A 6,000-nucleotide genomic window follows, 5' to 3' on the forward strand; every position below is an offset into this window, starting at 1 on the left:
GGTATTTGATTTATTAGTCCAGGGTTTTGGTCATTGTTCTATGTTAGTTTTTCTATGTTCTGTCTAGGTGTTTGTATTTCTATGTTTTGGTAATGGGGATTGGGGCCTTCAATTGGAGGCAGCTGTCTATCGTTGCCTCTGATTGAAGGTCCTATATTTAGGAGTGTGTTTGTCATGGGATTTGGTGGGAGATTGTTGCTGTGTATAGCTTTGTGCCTTACCGGCCTGTTCTTTGTCGTCGTGTTTTTTTGTATACGTGTTTATTTTGGTTTTCCTTCTTTGTCCTTTAATAAAAGAAGATGAGTATACATTTTCCCGCTGCGTCTTGGTCTAAACCCTACGACACCCGTGACAAATAATGCATTTTTCGTTTAATTTGTATTTAATTCTAAGTAAGTCACAGCCTATAAGCCAATTTATAGACTATATGCCTAATGATTTAATACAATGAAATGTTGTTTAAATGCTGAGCGCTTAATGTCCATGACTCCCTACCAGCCTAGTGTGTCCCACTTGAAAATCCTTCATAATGTACTTGTTTGTAGGCTAAAGCCTTGAAATAATATAGCCTAAATAATACATTTTCGTTCCTCTTAGGCTCCCTGTCTGGCTCCTGACCTATTTAGAGTGTTTATATGCTGTGTAATATGACATGTAGCCAGGGTTGGGAAGTAATGTATTAGCTCAGTTGGTAGAGCATGGTGTTTGCAACGCATGGTGTTTGCAACGCCAGGGTTGTGGGTTTGATTCCCACGGGGGGCCAGCACAGAAAAAAATGTATGAAATGTATGCATTCACTACTGTAAGTCACTGCATAAGAGTGTCTGCTCAAATGACTAAAATGTAAATGTAAAAAAATGTTACATGTAAGGGATTACAAAAAACAGTAACTGTAATCCGTTACCTTACCAGCAAAAATATTGTAATCAGATTACAGATACTTTTAGAAAACTAGATGACTACTTCGAGGATTACTTTTAAATTCAGAAAGTATGTTTATTAGTATGTTATTCACATCAATACGCTATGTAGACATCAATAATAAGTGATATCCCTATCGCCGTAGACTATACCAATGCTGTCATCCGTACCTCCAAGCGTTTATTCAAGTTGGATAATCTTTGGATGCCAACAGCAGTGGCACCATTGGAAGACATACCTTGGACTGTAGACTACAAAAGCCTATTCCTGTGCTTTACCCGTGATTGATCAAACACATTTGGTGTGTCATCATAGTGGGCTCTGACTTGTGGTCAGACTCGCTTAGGTGGAACAAACTTAAATTTGCGCCTTATTTTCAATGCTGATTTGAATGTCATTGAGAAAACAGAGAAGTGTCAAAGATTTTTTGTCCGCAAACATCCTTTCGGAATGTAAAAGTAATCCTTGAAGTAATCATCTCGTTTTTCAAAAGTATCTGTCTGATTACAATATTACAATATTTACAATATTTTTACTGGTAATTAACATATTACAGTTATCAGTTTTTTGTAATCCGTTACTCCCCAACCCTGTCCAAAAGTTACGTTACTGATTACAATTTTGAACAGCTAACTAGTAACTGTAACGGATTACATTTAGAAAGTAACCAACCCAACCCTGCATGTATCTTATTTGAAATGATGAGCGCTTCTTACCTTCACCTTTTCATGTTTATTAAAATACTTTCATTCAAATCATATGGTTTGGTTTCAATACTTCAAAACCAAATGGTATTCAAAAAAATAGATGGGTGTTAAATGGTGATTTTAATGAATGTAGCGAATTTGGAGTGGCAGTATTTTTTCATGTGAGCACAGAGTGTTTTTTAGGAGAGCCGTTGGAAAGGACATGGAGTGCCAGGATTTCAGACTGCTCAACCTATTCTAGTAAATAGGCTAAGTAAATGTTAATATGAAATGTTATAAAACGCTGTATTATTAAATCAAATGTAACTTTATTTGTCACATGCGCCGAATATAACATGTGTAGACCTTACCGAGAAATACTTATTTACAAGCCCTTAACCAACAATGCAGTTCAAGAAAGAATTAAGAAAATATTTACCAAATAAACTAAAGTAAACAAAACCTCAAAAGTAACACAATAAAATAACAATAACTAGGCAATATTCAGGGGGTAACGGTACTGAGTCAATGTGCAGGGGTACAGGGATTTCGTCGTCGTCGTCAGACGATATGGCGAAATCATCGTCGGAAAAGGAGGACCAATATGCAGAAGAATTGTGTTGGCTCATCTTGAACATTTATTAGACTCAAAATGAACATACAAAATAACAAAACGAACTCACGATATAGACAGTCTTCTCAGGCTCACATACGCTAGACAAGAAACAATCTCCCACAAATGACAAACACACCCTAATATATGGGACTCTCAATCAAAGGCAAAGAGAAAACACCTGCCTTCAATTGAGAGTCCCAACCCCAATTAATCAACCATAGAAACACACTCACTAGACTCCACATAGAAATACATAAACATAGACCATAAACCAAAAACCCGGAAATACTAAATCAAACGCCCTACAACAAACACACCACCCCGAACCACATAAACCAAATACCCTCTGCCACGTCCTGACCAAACTACAATGACAATTAACCCTTATACTGGCCAGGACGTGACACATGCTAATGTAAAAAGCTGTTTTTTTATATAAATATGAACTTGATTGAACAAAACATGCATGTATTGTATAACATAATGTTCTATGAGTGTCATCTGATGAGGATCATCAAAGGTTAGTGCTGCATTTAGCTGTGGTTTGGGTTTATGTGACATATATGCTTGCTTGGAAAATGGCTGTGTGATTATTTGTGTCTATGTACTCTCCTAACATAATCTAATGTTTTGCTTTCGCTGTAAAGCCTTTTTGAAATCGTACAATGTGGTTAGATTTATTACCATTTATCTTTAAAATGGTGTAAAATAGTTGATTGTTTTAGAATTATGGTCAGATTTGCCAAATGGAGGGCGGGGGAGAGCTTTGTATGCGTCTCCGTGTGTTGAGTAAAGGTGGGCTAGAGTTTTTATTCCTCTGGTTGCACATATGACATGCTGATAGAAATGAGGTAAAACGAATTGAAGTTTGACTGTATTAAAGTCCCCGACCACTAGGAGCGCCGCTTCTGGAGGAGTATTTTCTTGTTTGCTTATGGCATTATACAGCTCGTTGAGTGTGGTCTTAGTGCCAGCATCGGTTTGTGGTGGTAAATAGACGGCTACGAATAATATAGATGATAACTCTCTTGGTAGATAGTATGGTCTACAGCTTATCATAAGGTACTCTACCTCAGGCGAGCAATACCTCAAGACTTCTTTAATATTAGATATCACGCACCAGCTGTCATTGACAAAAAGACACACACCCCCGCCCCTCCTCTTGCCAGACGCAGCCTCTCTGTTCTGCCGATGCATGGAAAATCCCGCCAGCTCTATATTATCCGTGTCGTCGTTCAGCCATGGCTCAGTGAAACACAAGATATTACAGGTTTTTTATGTCCCATTGGTAGGATAGTCTTGATCGTATATCAACGGATGGTAGTGGAGGTTTATTCACTAGCCTACGAATTCTCAGAAGGCAGCCCGACATCGGACCCCTTTTTCGCCGTCTTTTCTTCATGCAAATGACGGGGATTTGGGCCTGTTCCCAAAAAAGCAATATATCCTTCGCGTCAGACTCGTTAAAGAAAAAATCTTTGTCCAGCTCGAGGTGAGTAATCGCTGTTCTGATGTTATTTTCGGTCATAAGAGATGGTAGCAGCAACATTATGTACAAAATAAGTAAAAAAATAATTTACAAGCAATTCGAATAAACAAACAAAATAGCACAGTTGGTTAGGACCCCGTCAAACAGCAGCCATCCCCTCCGGCGCCATTCTCTCTCTATAGCTTCTAGCTGGCTGGCTACAGCAGGCCACTGTGTGTAGGCTAATGTTGTCGGCTTGGTAGCTAGCTAGCCAACGTTACATACTATAGCTAAGTGAAATATCATCAGCTAGTTAACTTCATATTAGCTTGTTATCTTGATGTAGGCCTATTTATCATTGTAAATTAAAAACTCGTGCTCCAAATCCATTTGTAGATAACAGCAATGGAAGAGGGTGAATGTATTTTCTGCTCCAGCTGTCAAAAAAGGGAGTAGGTGCAGTGGAGATTTTAGCATGTAAATCTTGGTGGGGAGTTTAAAAAAAAAAGTTTTATATGCGTGCCAGCAAAGCCACTAAACAATAACCCCATTAGGGGTTAGGGTTAGCAAAGCCACTAACCCTAACCCCATTAGTTGCATTATAACGGTGACAAACGGTGCCCTCAAACAGTTAGGACCTACATAAAGCTGTCCCAACAACAGAACTTTCTTTTCAGCACCATGGAGTGAATCCTTACCGCTGTTAAACCTGGCTATGAGCGGAGCTTTGTCTGGCAGCGAAACAGTTCATTCAGCCTCATTTACTGCCTTTCAAAAAAATATAAACGATATGGCTCACTTGCTTAAACAAATGTGGTTTCAACTGACAATTGAGATGTACAAACTATGGCATAAGGGGACGACGAGTGCATAAGAGGCAATCCGTAATTCCGATTAAGACATTAATGAGCGAGCTAGGATGGACGTAGTCAATATAACTATTTGTTCAGCACTATTGAAATGTATAGCGACAGAATTCGGAATTTGGGCCATTCTTACAGTATTCTTCCTGTACACCATAAGCAGACAATGAAAGCTCTTAATAATCAATGATTACATTTCTCTAAAACAGGCTATAGGCTACATGTGCATCACCAAGTCAGAACAGTAGGCTAAGTTATCCTCTTATAGCTCCTTAAGGATAGGGGGCGCTACAGCGAATTTTGAAAGAAATACGTGCCCATTTTAAACGGTCTCCTACTCAAACTCAGAAGCTAGGATATGCATATAATTGGTAGATTTGGATAGAAACCACTCTAAAACTGTTTGAGTGGTGTCTGTGAGTATAACAGAACTCATATGGCAGTCAAAACCCCGAGACAGATCCTAACAGGAAGTGGAAATCTGATTTGTGGAATCACCTTCAGCACTTTGCCTATAAAACACACCGTGAGTTAGGATTCATTGAGCACTTCCTAAGGCTTCCACTAGATGTCAACAGTCTTTACAAAGTGGTTTGAGTCTTCTATGGTACAAACTGACCGAAAGAGAGGCTTGGGAAGTTGGTCATAGAGGGAGGGCCATTACTACTATGACGCGGGCGCCCATGGCTACCCTCCCCTTTCGAAACGTTTAGTAAGACAATGCAATCGTCCCCCTTGAATATTATTGAAGCTCTGGTTGAAAAAGGCCCTAAAGATTTATGTTATACAACGTTTGACATGTTTGAACGAACTTAAATATATATTTTTTGCACATTCGTGACGACAAGTCCTGCGCGCTACAGTACATTTTGAGGAGCCTTCGGAACGCGCTAACAAGAAGAAGCTATTGGGACATAAATTATTAACTTTTTCGAACAAAACTACATTTGTTGTGGACCTGGGATTCCTGGAAGTGCCTTCTGATGAAGATAATCAAAGGTAAGGGAATATTTACAATAGTATACAATAGTATATTTGATTTTAGATGGTTCCAAGATGGCGCTAACCTGTATCGCCTAGCCGATTTTTCTGAGCATAGCATCCCCTTTTATTGCAAAGTGTGATTTCCCAGTAAAGTTATTTTAAAATCTGGCAATGCGGTTGCATTCACGAGATGTTAATCTACAATTCTTTGAATGACAATATTACATTTAAAAACTGTTTTCGAATAGTAATTTAGTAAATTGTAGCGCTGATTAACCGGATGCATTTGAGGGAAATTATTTTCAGAACGTCATGCGCCGATGTAAAATGCTGTTTTTATATATAAATATGAACTTTATCGAACAAAAGAATGCATGTATTGTGTAACATGATGTCCTAGGAGTGTCATCTGATGAAGATTGTCAAAGGTTAGTGCTTCATTTAGCTGTTTTTTGGTTATTT

This window comes from Salmo salar, chromosome 02, assembly GCF_965601325.2.
Source record: "Salmo salar chromosome 02, fSalSal1, whole genome shotgun sequence".
Taxonomy (NCBI): domain Eukaryota; kingdom Metazoa; phylum Chordata; class Actinopteri; order Salmoniformes; family Salmonidae; genus Salmo; species Salmo salar.